Raw genomic sequence first — 16438 nt, 5'->3', positions numbered from 1 at the left:
AGGATCTGACTTCAGTGATTTTAGGTTTTTCCTCTGCTGGTTAATACTGAAAGTTTTCTAGGTGTTGGATTTTTCTTCAAATGTTTAATCAGAAAGCATGTCATAAACTTGTTTTTTAAATATTCTGAAAAGTGATGCATCTAGTAACTTTAGGTCCTTTTGTTGGAGTGATGTTTACTTAATATAGTGATGTTGTATTCTCACTCTCCTGTGTATATGCAAACAGCCCTCCTTCCCTACACCTTGCTTCTGTTCCTTGCAGGAGTTACATTTTTAACACTCAGAAGTATTGTCCTGAAGTTACTGTGACCTGCCTAAGAGATGACATTTTATTAGCATGAGGCTTTTCTCATGATCATGTTAAGGTTTAAGAATGTTTTATGCACCCACTTTAAGAGGCTCTCTCGCTTCATTTTAAAATAGTTTTTAAAAATAGTTATCTGTTTTACCACATCTTTTGATTTATTTGAACAGTGTTGACAACATAATTGGAATACTTGCTCTTAAGCATATAGAAATCCTGTGGGCTATAGGTTGATCTAGCTATCTAAGGAGAGGGACAGAACAGGAAAGCTCTAAGTAAATTCTTAAAACTGTGTTGTTTTTTTCTTTTTTTTCAGGTAGTTTGTCACCCATTATTTAAAAAATAAAAATAAAAATAAAAATCTGTGGAGTCATAACACATGCTACCAAAAACATAAGAGTAAATTAAGGTGTATGCAAAGGCAAAGCAATGTTACTCTACTAAAAAAAACAGGGACATGAGGTGGCATCAGGTAGTAAGACCTGACACAGAAGACATCTTTCAAAGATTCAAAGACATCTCTATACTTCTGATCTAAGTGTTTAAAGGCAGGCCAATAAAATGGTAAATAACTGTTACTTCCGAGAGTGACTTAATCCTAAGCTTTATTTGAGAAAAAACAGGAACTTTTCAAATAGCACTCCTGTTTTATGAAATTTCCATCTGTAAGCATAGTTTTATTTTATTCATGATGAAACTTATTTTCTCTTTTTTTCCTGCATGTTTTAGCAAACAATATGTATTCGTATGAGATGCCTTATGAGTTACTGCTTATATGACTTTTAAAACACCATCTACTCTCAAATTGTGCCACAGATGTTGGTTAGAGCACTGAGCCCCAAGGGCTTTCATGCAGTAAGTTTCCAGTGGTTTTGATATGCAGTATCATGCTTTCCTCCTTTGGCTCTGGTGCTTTTACTTCTCCTGCTGCTTCACAGAGGTAGGAGTCTGATTCCCAACTGTTCTGGAAACATCCTGAATGTTTGGTTTTCTGTCTTGTTTGCCTGTGGGGGCAACTAAGTGTCTAAAAGTTTGCTCGCATTAAAATGTACATATGGAGGGAGTACAGTTTAGCGCTTCAAAAAATGATGGAAACAACATAGGAAACAATAGTTGCAAGGGAGTTCTAAAACATGGCACTTTATTTAATGGCATGAGAAGTACCCACTACCTCACTTTGTCTTCTCTTGCCTGCCTGAATCAGTTGGGGCATGAAAGATAGCATCATTATTGCTTTCTAAACTGTAACATTCAACCAACTCAGTTCATTTTAACCTGACTAGGTTTTTTGCTGCTTACTTTGCCTCTTTCTTAGTGGTGTCTTCCCAGCTAGAAGACTATGCTAGTCTCTTATTTGTTTCAGTGGACTTAGAACATGACTTCCCAAGAGACTGCTTTTCCTTTTTTTTTTTTTCTTTTTTTTTTTTCCCCCTCTCCCCTTCATTTAAGGAAAGGCAGCTCCTGAATCCCACTCCTAAAATGGATGAAACTGGTAGTTTTTTTCTAACTCTGGCCAGTGTCTTTCACATTAGACTTTTTCCGTGAGATGAGTGAGGAAATTTCAGCCTGTTAAATCATTACATATGTTCTGTTGAATTCCACTTAATTTGCATGTGTACACATGGTCTGTGGTAATGTAGTAGGAGAGCTTAAGACTTCATAAGCAGTATTTTTTGCATGTCATTAATTGATTATCTTTCTTCCAATCCAGCATGCGAGTACAATTGGAAGGAGACATCATTATACATGAAAGGAATCTTTATAGATTATTTTTATATGAAATTTGAATCACTAAGGGTATGTGTGTATGATTTCTACACACGTCTCATTGACCCCTCAGGTGGTTTAGGTAACTATTTACCAAGCCACTTGTGTAAACACCTTGTGTTTGTTACCTCTTCTATTTCATGGTGAGCTCTTTTTTTTCCCTGGAAGTACTGGCAGGGGAAGAGGCTGCTGGTTTTATTTATTTATTTATTCTTGATGGTTGTGGCTTTTGGTGCTTTGGTTAGTACTTGTGTTTTAACTGTATATTTCCTTTTTTTATTACAGCGCACAAAAGAATCTTTTTTGTTCTATACTTGTTTGAATTCCAATGAAATTCAAACTAGTAAAATTCTATTGAAGCTTCTACAGAAGTCCAGGGTAGTTTTAGGCTCTATTTATATAGCTCTATTTATATCCATATCTAGCTAATATGTCCTTCCTTATCCAAGGAAGAAAATGGAGTTGCATAGAACATTATGCAGAGATACAGTGTTTTCTGATTTCTAGAGCTGGTCAAAATGCATGACAGTTGTACACGCTCATTTAAGATTTCAGTTGTTTTAAACTCACAATCAGATCATATGAAACTTGACACTTTACATCTTAATATGTGTATAACTGCCTGACATAAAATATTTGAACATAATTTATGCTACAGCTTTTCTGCACATCCCTGTGCAACGGACTTAATTGCTGCCAATACATACTATTTTCTTGCTTGTCTGCTTTTTACTGAAGCTTTTAGGGCTTTATTTCAGTTGAATATAAACTATCAACTATTTGGTCAAGTGTAAAACTACTTTTGAAAAAATAAATCTGAGTTAAAGGATTTTTAGCAATAAAATTGCTGAAGTAGAAATACATACATTTAAAGTACTTTAGAAAAATGTGTTTTCCAGACACAGCATTCCACTTTTCTTCTACAAACAATGCAGAACAGTGATCACTATGTAAACAAAAATACCAACACCCATTTTGACTTGATCAGACTTTGAGAAGTTGATAAGAAAATATTTGAATATTGGGACTAGTAAACATTCAAGACAATAAATCCTGCAAGGAATTGAGTGAGGCAAAGAAATTTAAATGTAAAAAACATCTACCGTAGAATAAATCTGAAAAATCATTGCGGGTTGTTTTTGTTTCTGTTTTCTAAGGGACTGAAACCACAAAAGAGCAAGGTAAAATGAAACTAGTTGGCATTAATGCCAAGTGAGCAGGGACATAGAAGCTCACAGAATAAAAGATAACTTCTCATACCCCTACTTTTGCAGTAGAATATGTGGAGCTAGGCCTGATCGCAAGCTTCTTCATCTTTGTTCCATTTTTATCATTGAGGTGAGATAGAAAACAAGTTTTGGTAAGTTGAGGTAGAATTCCCCCAGCATGGGAGAGTGAGTTTTCCTTGAGTGTCTTGATTGTTAAATAGGTAGTCAAAATACTACTTGCATTATTGCAAGACTATGTATTTTTGGTCAAAAATAAAACCCTTTAAAGAGAAGGTACAAATGTCAGCAACTAATTTAAAGGGAAGATTTCTCAGCTGCAAAATGTAACTTGTCCTTGGGAAAAGAGAGGAGAGACATATCACAGAATCACAGAATTTCTAGGTTGGAAGAGACCGCAAGATCATCAAGTCCAACCTCTGACCTAACACTAACAGTCCCCACTAAACCATATCCCTAAGCTCTACATCTAAACGTCTTTTAAAGACTTCCAGGGATGGTGACTCCACCACTTCCCTGGGCAGCCCGTTCCAATGCCTCACAACCCTTTCAGTAAAGAAGTTCTTCCTAACATCCAACCTAAACCTCCCCTGGCGCAACTTAAGCCCATTCCCCCTCGTCCTGTCACCAGGCATGTGGGAGAACAGACCAACCCCCACCTCGCTACAGCCTCCTTTGAGGTACCTGTAGAGAGCGATAAGGTCGCCCCTGAGCCTCCTTTTCTCCAGGCTGAACAATCCCAGCTCCCTCAGCCGCTCCTCGTAGGACTTGTTCTCCAGGCCCCTCACCAGCTTCGTCGCCCTTCTCTGGACCCCCATAAAAAAGACTTTTTATGCTCAGTTATGGTTTTAAAAACTTAGTCATCCATATAAATAATACACAAATTGAGGTCTGTAACTGCATAAAGATAAGCTGCATTGCTTGCATATTTTAATGAGGTGAATAAAAAAAATACCAAAACATTGTCATTATGTCTTGGTATTTATTATATTATTATTATGACCTCTCTGAGAAGGAAGGTCAGTTGTGGGTGGAGAGCAAATGCTATCTCAAAATATAAAACAATTAAAACTTTTTGGTGCTTAAAATGCAACACTGAAAGTTTCATTACCTTATTGCAGCATGGCACGATGTAACTGGTTATGCAATTTTAACTAAAAGAATGTCAGTATCTTGTTTTGTGAAAGTTCAGCATGTATTGAAAGATGATGATTTTAAAGTATAGCTTTGGGTATCTGCTTATCAGATTTGTGTTGATTTTCTGCACACAGAACTGCTGTTAAAGGCTTATGTTACACAGGATTATCAAAAATGTTTGTATGTTTCAGAAAAATAGAAAATATGGCTAATAACTAAAATGAAATTGATCTTGCTGGTGTTTCTGAATAAAAAATGTGCATTTCTTTTCACATTCACTTTGAAGAGATGCGTAAGAAGGGAACGTACAGAAAAAGGGGTCATCTGGTTGTCTAATAAGAAACACCAATCAGGAAATTCCTCTTAGACTTGTCTACAAAAAGAAATGTAGAGAGGAATTAGACTTTAGGAGATCGGAGGTGATAAAGTTGTGGTCTAGATCACATGGAGGAAGGAAGAAAAGGGGTGTGGAAAGGAGCAGGCAGACAAAAGAAATTTTAGTCTTGTATTGGTACTACTATTGGTCTTTGCAACTAATTGTGAAACAGTGATGTGGGCTGTTTTGGAGGCATGGCAGAATGCAAAGTACTCTAAGGGTGATCTGGCAAAACTTCTCACTGGAAGTGCAACCTTTTGAATGTTGGCAAGGAATGAAGCACCACTCCTATGCTCTACAGCTACTATTGTGCAAAGCTAGGAAGAAGTAAAATAAATTACTCCGTTAATCCCAGCCTTCTCCTTGCTATGCTGTTCTCTGGGAGGCAGGCAGATGTTTAGCTATATCCGTATACAATATAAATAAGAGGCCAGTGAACCAGGAATGATTGGCTTTGTTTCAGATGCTTTAGATCTTCTCAAGTGACAGAAAGAATCATAGGATAAAATAATGGCTCTAAAAGAAGCTGTACGGTTCGCTCAGTCAAAAAAGTTTGTGCTAGATGCTGAATGAGACAAGTCCCATTGAAGTGAATGGTGTATGTTGATACTAAATCTGCAAATTAAAGTTTTATTCTGAAAAACTTAACTGCTGAATTATTAGCATGTGCTTAGTATAAATCTGTTATTTGAGAGTAAAATAAATGAAAATTGGATAACGCTAAGAGAACAAGCAAAAGTCATGGTTGCATCCATAGGTTGAATCCTTTCCCTGTCAGACATCAAGTAACTGCTGTATTTTTTTCCAAAAAATGTTCTATATATATTTTCAGTACATAAAATATTACCTTTATTTTTGGATACAAGAACCATGCTGACCTAAAACAGTGTTTTCGGGCAGATCATTTAAACTCAAGTGATCGCAATTTCCTCAAAATTTAAGTAACTCAAACTGCAAAACCAGTCAGTCAATGGAAAGTGACAAACATTACTACTGATGTTTTTTTTATTTTTTATTTTTTTGTTCTTACTCTGATGTGTTGAATTGCACTACATTAGATTTCTCTCTTAAGGAAGAGTACAAAAACATGAAACATCCAGGGAGCCCTGCAACAGTCTGGTAGCAGCAGTCCATACAGTCAACAACAACAAAAAAAAGTGAGTTAACAAGACTTTTCTCCAGAATTCTACTTGTAGAGCTGGAATAAGTTTTCTATCCTTATTTTTCTTTATGGGCTGCTTGAAAATTCTAGAATAAATGATGAGCAGTAAAATTCCTCTGTTGGTAACAAGTATTAACCAAAATTGGCCTCTGGTAAGAGAAACCCTCCTCTGGCAGGGTTTTAGTTGTTGTTTTGCTTTCTGCTATAGGAATGTACTGTGTTCCTGATAAAAGCTTCCAATATTACTTCCTAATTATGTTTATTTTTTTCACTATGTGGTAAATGTACTTTTCAAGTAGTCTTAAATCCTGGGGCCATTAATTGCATTGGTAAACATGCTGGATCTATATGTGTAGGATATATGCTGATATTAAGTTTCACGTGTGATTAAGAATTATTATTTAGGATTAATTAAGCTAAGGAATGTCAGTTCAAAGTCTAAGTATGTCTGTCTTGCATTCTTTTCCTAAGCAAAAGCAAAGTCATGCTTTTCTTTCTATGGATTAAAGGATCTTCTTGCAAAATTTTAATTTCCTTTTACTTGAATTAAAATATGATATGAAGTCCAAACCTCTTCCTGAATTCAGTATTCATACTGTAGTATAACTCTACTATTTTGGCCTAGATTAGCATCTAGTATTAGTCTCGTTCATGTGTACTTTAGAGGTCAGCAGTATGCTATTGTGTGTACACACATCTGTGTGGAAAGAGAAGCCTGTCTTCCTGTGGAATTTTCTCCCTTCTAATATTTTCCTTCTGCCAAACTTCTTGCAGGCAAGGTAAAATGAAGCTTAATATTAACAAGCTTGGAGTGAAGATTAACCTCTTCAGCGTTTCTGTAACAATCTCCAGAAAAATCATTGTAAAACTTTATCCTGATTTATCTTTTTTTCTCCTCTCTTGGACTCCTGCTATTATAGGAACTTCACTTTTACAACTTTTAAAAAGAAGAAAAAAGGGGGAAAAATACTTGAATATGGTAAATAAATAAATAAATAAATAATATCCAGTGGTTTCTGTAAATACTTTGTGTAACATTTGTCCAGAAAGACTTGGCTAATTAAACTGTTTGACAGTTTGGATTATTTTATTGATTACCTAGCAAGGGGTACTAGTAAACAGATTGACATTTTGTTTCTTGGACTCTGTCTCATGTAGAGATGATTAGCTGACTATTTTGAGACTAAGAAAAAAATGCTAGTTTTATAAATAAATACTCTTTATGGCTTAATTGGTAGGATTTTTGAAGTGCTTGAGCACTTATTTCTGAAACATCTTTCCACATAACATGGACTAGTTCACAGAACTATCTGTATGACCTCAAAGCAAACTTTATTTACATTGGTGTCAGTATAAATGTTTTCTGTAAAATGACAGGGCTACAGCATGTATCTCCTTACTGTGTTCCTTTTTGTTGTTTTTCTTCTGACATCGCATGTTCTTTTAACCCTATATTTCTAATTCATGTGAAGCATTTGTGATATGGAAAATGGGAAGCAAAAAAAAAGAAGACATCTAGAGAAGTTGCTGCACAAACATTGTTAAAAGGATCATAAAGTTTTGTTATATTTTGAACAAATAATCTAGTATATTTACTCAGCTGACTGACAGTATTGACCAATACAATCCTGGGGATCCAGCATACGTCTTAGTTCAAGTATTCTAGATTCCAATTGGGATTTAGTATTCAGAAAGAGTTGAGCTCCAGATGTGGAAGGTTTACTGCTTGTTTTGCCTTGTATATTTTTTTCTAATAGATTTATTTACCAGACCTGGTCAGACCTTACCAGACCTTAACTTCTTCATTTTTATATTTTGTATGGATCAATCTGCCAGATAAGATAGCAACTCAGTGTTAGCTGCATACATACATAATGGATGCCAGCATGTGTGATGATTTCACTTTTCTATGCATTATAGCGGTAGCAGCATATAAGCCAGAAAACCCAGAGAAAACATGAATTTGAAGCAAGATGAATATTTAAATTAAAAAAAAAAAAAAAAGTGTGAGGAAAAGGAAGGCACATAAGAAATCTGGGCATAAACTTGAGGCTCAGTTAACTAGTTTTTCCAGTTGAGGAGAAATAACATGATGACAAGAGCTTATGTGATTGGTTCAATAAGGAAAACTCAGTGCTTACTGGCATTTGTGACACTGACTTGAAATTGTCACAAATGCATTCTATATGTGATAGGGCAAAAGTCTTAAAACTGATTTTAAAAAAGGCTGGATTGTTTTTTACAATGAAATATAAAAAAAAAAAACAAGTCATAGAACTCTATTTGTAAGTGCAAATATCACCTCTACTGCAAATTTTTAGCTTGTCTGATTAACAATTTTTATATTTTAATCAAAAACCAAACAGTGTACTGCCATATCTTGCCACTTGTGTTGTCAGATATAACATGGATCCTTTTTTTTGTCCCATGAAGCTTATGTATGTGCAGAAAAGATAATGAGCAGTATTTTAATGCAATCTCTTTTAGAGTCCTGAGGTGTCAGTTCTTCAAGATAGTATGGGAACTTTCATATAGCTATCTTCTAGGCATTTCTCTATACAAATGATAGAGAATAATTTCCAGTTTTATTCTGAAGCCATCAAAAGCTCAAATGAAAACACAAGCTTTGGAGTTAATTTTCATGTCCTGACTGCCTAAATAAATCCAAAACTAAAGAAAAATAGTTTTGCAAGATGACTTATTTGCTGTTGCCCAAACAAAATAGGTTGCACTTAAAAAATGGCTGTGCCCCAGAAAGAAAGATCCCCTCTGAATTATTTCAACATGACTGTGGTGTTCGTGCTTGTGGTCATCTCTTCAAAGGCACAAGTAAAAAGCCTTAAATCTAGGAAGCCCAGCTCATGAACCTTTGTATTGAAGCATACCCCATTGCTTCTTGATGTGGAAATCAAGGAAATGGGAAGTTAACTGGCACATGTATTCTATTGCCAAGCCTTATTTATTCTCCAGATAGCTACATCGTGAGACTCTCAAGTAGTTCAGAATACTTATAAAAGAAAATTTGGTGCTGTTCCTGGGGGATAAGTTATCATAATAATAGCAATGTAAATATGTGAGTTCTGTGAGAAAGGTATGTGTGAAGGCAAAACAGTTTGCCACTACTTTATGTGGCCAGCCATTTATATCAATGTTTTTACAAGAAGGTGATATCACCAGGTTTTATATAAAAATAATTTAAAAATATATAAAATGTTTTGGGATGTATTGTTGTATGTCCTTTATACATCTTTATCTAGTTAAAGTAATCGAGTTTTTCGCTGCTATGTTTCCCTCATTCAAAAACTTGGATGTTAGCTAGAAAGTTTCACTTTCTTTTGGTCAAAGACCCTTCAGATGTGTTTAACAAATCCATGGGCAAAGCACTTGCAAATTGAGCATGCTGTTAAATACAAGAATATACAAGCTGTTTCAGGAGCATCATTGGAAGCATCATTTTCCTTTTGCCTATCCTTCTGGGGTCCTTCTGTGTCTGAACAGCAGAGGTCATGTTTGTGTGGTGCGATAGATGGGCCAAACAAAAGAATTGAGACTCATTTGGTCTAAGTTTCTCCCATAACAAGGGCATTAGCTTAAACTTTCTTTATAAGCTGCTTACTTAATGATGATTCTAGGAACCTGAAAATATTGACACCTCTGTTTATCAAAAAAAAAACTTGCTTAAATTTGGCCAATGGTGTTATAGGATGCTAGACAAATGAACAAGCAATGTAATCAGTTTCCTTTCCTAGGGGAGAATAGTGTGAATAGGCAGTAAGCAACTTGTTCTTGCCCAAGCTGGGTTCAAAGCAATTCTTGCAATGAAAAGGATGCATGCAGATTAAAGAAGTATGCAACTTCTGTGCAGGCAAATGGAACACTTGTTGCATGCAACCTAGAAACAGAAAATTAAACTGAAAAATGATGAATGACAGGTGCTAGCAAGAGACTTCTGTAGTTGCAAATGACTAGATGAGAGATGTGTGTTGTTTCAAAGAGTTAGGTAGAAGGCTAACTGTACTGGGCAAGAGAATATTTGGAAACTCAACTTTGTGGTTATTAAAGTAGTGATCCAAAAAAATGAGAGATGTGTTAAAATGTCTATTGGTGGGCCAGTAAGTGGTACAAAGGACATCAAAACCTCATTTTTGAAACATGTATGTATTCTCATCATCTTGATTCAAGTTTAAATGACACTGTTATAAGTTTCTCAGAACTCTTTTCCAGTGTTGATTTTTAGGAACAGAGAACGTCTTAAGTGTAGAATATTAGACCTACTAATGCAAGCTCAATCCTGATATAACACAAATGAGGTTCCCAGCCTTTTATTTTCTCCTTAAAGGGACTACAATATACTGCAGTCAGTTCGTTTTCACCCCTTTCTTATACAAGTATTCTCATGTTTCCATCCATCATTGTTATATGGAGCGTGCTTTAAGTCATATTATAAAATCCCTAGTTTATTTTGTCTGATCTGTTTCTGCCTTATTGGTTTTGATAACTTCTTTTTGATAACGGCTAATAACTTAGTAGCATTGTTTGCTCTAAAGCAGCCTCTCTTTAACTTGCTATCTAGTCACTTCATATGTATTCATGTACAATTTTTTTTTTTTTTTTTACATTTCCCACTAACAGCTCTCGTGTCCCTACTTGAGCTGCAGAAGTTCTTTTGGACAGGATTTGGCTTGCTTAGATTTAAGAACTTAAAAACAAATAATTTGGGGAAAAAAAAAACAAAACTCCAGGGCTGCAGTAAGATCTGCGTCAACTTGCATGTCACTTTCCTGTAGGTATGTGAATATACTGTAGTAAACACTTTGTTCCCCTCTTTGTGCCCCATTTGCAGCTAGATTCTCTAGGTTCTCTCATGGGATACAAACAACTTCTGTGAACTTCAGTGGGAATTATTCATTTTCTGTGAGTGGAGAGCAGAGCCCATGACTGGACTGAAGCCAATGTTCTTTAAAAGTTCACATGCCTTGTATTTGCTCTCTAATTTAGACTCTTTCTGACTAGAGAGGGGAGAAAAACTGAAAGATAGTAGTAAGAGTTTCAGGGAAAAAAAAATCCCCTCAAAAATCTGAGGATTAAGATACAGTGATGTAAATTGTATTTAATCTGTTCCAAGTAGGAATACTTGCCCACTTTCTTCAGAAAGGAGTGAGTAGAGCCTTATATGCAGCGAACTTGAAGAATGCTAATGGGATGTCTACATCACATTGTACTTGGAGTACTTATGCCAGAATAGGAAAGCCTTTTATTCTGTAAGTTCCCGAGGCAAGAAAGAGGCTTTCCGAAGAGTTACTTTAAATTTAAACTCTCATTCTAATGTTAGACAGCCTGTTGGATCTCTGAGTTAAAAATTGCTTCAGCTTTACTTACTTGAGCCAGATGTAACATTGACCTTAAATGGTAAAAGCTCCCAAGAGTGAAAGAGAGGCTGGCCTGAGGGGAAAAAGAGGAATAACTGAAGTTTTAGGTAAGTAATCTCTATAACCGAGAATAAGCTCTCTTTCAGCCGTGGAACAGAACAGAATCGTATTTCTTCCTTAAAGGTACAGTACCTTCTTGTTATGATATCAAGTAGTTCGTTTTACCTATCTTCTTCCCCCAACCCCCACCCCAGTCTCCATCCCCATGTCAAATTCTACCCCTTTTTCAAGTTTTAGCTGCTTAAAAAGTGGGTGAGGTTAACAAAATGTAGCTCTTCTTACGTACTGTTTGGGAATATACAAGAATGAAAAAGAAAAAGCTGTGTTAATTATACCTAGGTTTGATTAATCAAGGTAGGTAGGCAGTAATTCAAGGCAATTTGGTAGACAGATGCTGTTACCTGTATGGGGCTAATCATTGGAGAGTATTAGCTAGCAGGAGTGCATGTTACAGGGAAACAGACACTGAACAGATTTCTTTTTTCTTTAATTGTATGGCTTTTCTTCCCACATGCTTGCTTTTAACAGTGCCGAAGTTGTTCATTTTGATGGATTACCTACTTGTGTCTGGAACCTGTCTTTTAAAAAGACGTTTCCGGAGCCATTCCTTTATTCAGTCTATGTTTGGTTTTAATCCTATTAGAGGTAAATTAATACCTTTAAGTTGTATAATTAGAATGCTGTATGAGGGGGAGAGGGCGGGAGAACAAAAAACAACCTTTTAATATTAAAGTATGCTTGCTTTAATATGAAAAATCATAATGTTTACAATTTCCAGTATTTCAGTCTTCAGCTTTGTCTGTGCTGTTTGGTAGCTATTCTGCAGAGAAGCATTTTGTGTTTTCTTGGCAAATTCGAACTTTTGTTTTTCATCTAATATGGATGTTGGGATGTGGCTTTCTTCAGACAGCAGCATGTAAATAACATGTAAGAATGAGGACGTTACAAGGAAATGCTAGCTGAAATTGAAGACAGGTTTCTGTTACCAACTTATTAGCAACAAATTTTCAGATCACATATAGCACGGTCCCATCTGGTGAAAAATCCTCTGCAATTATCAGAAAATTTTCCTCCTTGTGGAGTGATTAAGCAGTAAAATTAGTTTATGCAATGCAAAGACTGGGATAATTAGGAGTTCTGAGCATAGACAATGTTTTCTGAAAGTACTAACTGCTACTGCGTTTATACTTGATATGGCAAGGGGCTGTGTCTAAGGGAAGTTCACTTAATCCACCTTCAAGAGAATGTGATGAATGCGTCTTGTTTATAATGTTGCAAAGCTCATAATTAGTTTTTCTCTGGTCTCTCTGTGGTAAACCATGTACTACTTTTGATCTCCTGGCTAATCTTCATGTTTTATATCATAATTATACCCTAAATCAACAATTATACGAAGCCTGGAGCTCTATAATCTAATGACAAATCCCATAGAAATCTGTTAGGCAATTAGAATTAACAGTGGAAATTAAGAAAGTCTGATATATTAAATGCTGAATACTGGGAGTCCTAAGGTTTTTTGTTTTTGTTTTTGTTTTTTAAATATTCTTGTAGTTTTCAAGCCTACTAATGCCTTTATCCTGACTTGCTGGTCTTGCGTGCATTACTTAACTGGTGATATTTTATACACCTGTTTAACTTGTGTGAGTATACTCAGTTTCGATGGTGTTTAGAAGGCATTTAAGTCTTAATAAATAGTCATTTTCAACTTTGTTGAAAACAAAGTTTTGGTTTTATTCTAGTTGGACTAGAATAACTAATGTATTTAAGTCATCCAAGCACGATCTGTATATTTCTAAAACATGGTATTTCACTAACTGTTGTTCTTCTCAGAGTGTGCAATCCTTCTTTGATAATTTAAAATGTATTATGTAGCACCCATGAGCAAATCTGTCTTCTGTTGAGATGACATGATGATATGTAATTTGATACGAAAAGTACAGGTTGCTTATTTGTGCATAATGAAACCTGCATTCACATCAGTGTGCTGCTAAGGGACCTAGGGTTATCAGTGTATTTAATTTAAAGCCATTTGCTTTGCAGCCCTCTGGATTAAGCTGCCATTTTAAGGTGGTTGTTGACAAAAAACTTGCATACTTCCTTGCTTTCTATTTTTTATATGTTTAAGTTGGCTTTAACAGTGGTATAAACCCTAACTATAGTCCTATGTATCTAGGACAAAAGTTAAAAAAAATAAAAATAAAAATTAATCAAAAGGAGGATGGAAGAAGCTGATAGTAAACATGGTTCCAATCTGCTCCATGACAGCTTCTAGTGTTAGTTTGGTGAGAAATCCTTTTTCCAAATGCTGAATAAGGTAGAGTATTGCAGGTGAGATATAAGGAATTGGTACTGAAAAGAGACAGCTGTGAAAGCTTTTCATGTCACAAATCATGCTTGTACGTTCCTTATACGTCATGGAGTTCTGTCTCATGTAGTCACTATTCCTACAGAATTGTACAAGTCCAGGCAAAGAAAGCATCAAGTGGCTTGTGAGTGGAAGGGTTAAGAAAATACTTGCCCTTTTTTGTGGGCCATTTTAAAAATCTGGGACACGTGGGCAGAGAAAGATCTTTCTCCCAGCCTGACTTTGTCTTCCTGTAAACTAAACAGAAGAAATTGGTTGATGTGTTCTGCTCTTGTACTTCCTTTGAAAAGTGTGTCAAATAGATGTTTTGGATCTCGCTTGTGCTGTCAGAAAGGAAATGTAAGAGTTGGTGATGGATCTTTGTAAGCTTTTACACGAGTGACTCAAGACATGAATTATTGCTTATGGGCATGTATAGTGGTTTGTGAAGGAGAACTAAAACTGTAACTGTTGTGAAATGACTTTAAAATAACAACTGAGTCTCTCCCTGGAAAGTGGAGCCCAAGAATTCTGAAAATAAGGGAAGGATTTTTATATTTAGAGCAAGTGGGCTAGTAGCCTCAGCTTTTGTTGGAGATCTTAGGCTGTAACATCATCCCTAGGTTTAGTCCTTCTCAGTAGGTGGATGTGACAGGCTTTTTAATTTTTCTTTTTTTTTTTATATTGATTTTATGATCTGGAAAATCATTTCAGAAATTCATTTTAAATAGGTAATACCAAATATGATAAGTATGTGAAAGATTTAAAAAACAAAACAAAACAAAAAAATAATAGCTGAAGTCAAGAATGCCTTACTATTTGCTACAACTTCTACAAGCCTTTAAATATTAAAAAAAAAAAAGTCATTAGCTATCACAAGTCAACAGGGACCTGCAATAATGTATGTATGATCACTTATGGGCTTGGACAAGTAAGGCTTGTGGAAAAAAAAAGTGTTTATATATATATATAAATATATATATATATATTCTAACACTTTGTTTGAAGCAGTGAAACTGAAAAAGAAGAGGGAATGGAAACATGCAAACTTGACAGGTAACATATGTCAAGTGCGTATGTAAACATGAAATTTTCTTAGCTACTGTTGACGCATATTTGGTTGTGTCCTGTCTTTGCACGAATTAATACTTTAGAATCACTGTCTTCTCCCCTGATTTGTATGCAAATATATTTGTCATGATGATCGTCCAGAGCCGCTATATACTGGGGTCTGTGTTAGTTCTTGCAATGTCTGCAGACAGCAAAGCAACTGGAAAGTTAATATAACAAATAGTAGGGGTAAAAGTGAGTTATGAAAGAGTTGCACAGATTCCTGTACCAGTTGTAAGGCTCTGCATCCTGGAAATGGATTTATGGTGCAAACTCTGTGGTGGTGGGTCATATGGCAATTGCTTTGGGCTAGGGCCTTCCCTTCAGAGTAAAATTGTTAATGTTTGTTTAATTATGCAAAGCGTTTGATAATGCTGAAGCTGTACATAGGGAATATGGCTTTGAACTTTTGCTTTTAAAATCAGTGAAGGTGTGTGTGTGCGCATGTGCACATATAGTAAAATATTAAGTAAGATACATAGATTAAAAATTCCTGTTAAAACTTCCAAAGTTGTGCTGAACTGTGGCCTAGCTGCTGAACACAAATCAAACACGAATTGTAACTGTAAGGCAAAGGACAGCTTGTGGAGAGGAAGGGAAATATTTTAATAATGTATAAAAATACACACATGCTTCCCAATTACAATCACTGAATTTCCTGTATTTTTCTTTCTCCATAGTGAATGAATGTGGCTGACTTCGGGGCTCATGAAAATGGCTCAATATAATTAGTGGCCTAGTTGCAGTGGAGGGTGGAGCTTGTCCCAGGAGGAGGTGCAAAGTCAAGTCAATGCCCTGTACAGCATCTCAGACTGGCAAATCTAAATATTGTTAGTGCCCTATGTAAGTATAGTTGTGCCTATCATCTTAACTTCCCCAAGGGTTGTTGCAGTTAAATTTATCATTCCTGTTCTTTGACAGGTATAATTATCAGGATTGCTCTAAAAGCTGTTTTTAGTAAGTACAGTAGTTAGTGGAGCAGACTGTAGAAAAACAAGTAGATATATCTAAATTCCCAAGAATTTTGGTACTTTAAAGCAAATTTAGAAGACTTTAAAACTGCTCTGTTTACTCACTGAATTAATTGAAAAAATGTTTGAAGGTCAGAGGAAGAATCTGTGGGATGCATTCTCAAGTCTCAGCATGTAAAACTCATTTTTTTCTACGTGCTGAGCTTCTGGGGTCTGTTAGAAGTCTCTCTTGCATAAAGCACAGTATTAAACTGTCTGTTCCAAAATGCATATATTGTGTCCTAAAGGAATAGACTCACTGGAGTATTAACAATTTTGTACCCTTCTAAGAAGTTTTTCACATTTCCTGTTGATTTTTGTTCTTTGACATTTCCTGTTTAACAGATTTAAAATGTTTTTGTTGGTAAAATTGCAAACATCATCCATCCCACTCTATACAAAGTTGACATATAACCATAACAGAAAGGTGAATAGTAACTAAAGATTCTTCGGGATATCTGTACAGTTGCAGCTTGGTATTTCCATGTCTAGGAAGGTGTTTGGAAATTACTTTAAATTAACACAAGAGTCCTTTTTCACTAATCACTTGTAAAAATTCTAAAGTGCTGAAGC

The 16438-nt window shown here is 35.6% G+C and overlaps 1 protein-coding gene across 33 annotated transcripts in view; it reads left to right on the top strand.

Moving 5' to 3' along the window:
- IRAG1 (inositol 1,4,5-triphosphate receptor associated 1) overlaps positions 1-16438 on the top strand; it is a 102496-nt gene that overhangs the window by 25048 nt on the left and 61010 nt on the right. For 17 of the 33 annotated variants that reach the window (XM_072039394.1, XM_038180124.2, XM_072039395.1 and 14 more), the window contains exon 1: positions 11437-11524. The exons of 4 other annotated variants lie outside the window; for them this stretch is intronic. The gene's annotated coding sequence lies outside the window, so the exon portion shown is untranslated. Of the gene's footprint in view, positions 1-10926; positions 11525-15535; positions 15699-16438 lie in introns of those variants that run through there. 12 more of the 33 variants (XM_013095182.5, XM_021269097.4, XM_013095179.5 and 9 more) reach the window with 6 other exon arrangements.

The sequence above is a fragment of the Anas platyrhynchos genome, chromosome 5 (assembly GCF_047663525.1).
Source record: "Anas platyrhynchos isolate ZD024472 breed Pekin duck chromosome 5, IASCAAS_PekinDuck_T2T, whole genome shotgun sequence".
NCBI lineage: Eukaryota > Metazoa > Chordata > Aves > Anseriformes > Anatidae > Anas > Anas platyrhynchos.
Note: the sequence above shows the minus strand (reverse complement) of the source record. Positions and strands in the feature narration are given on the sequence as shown.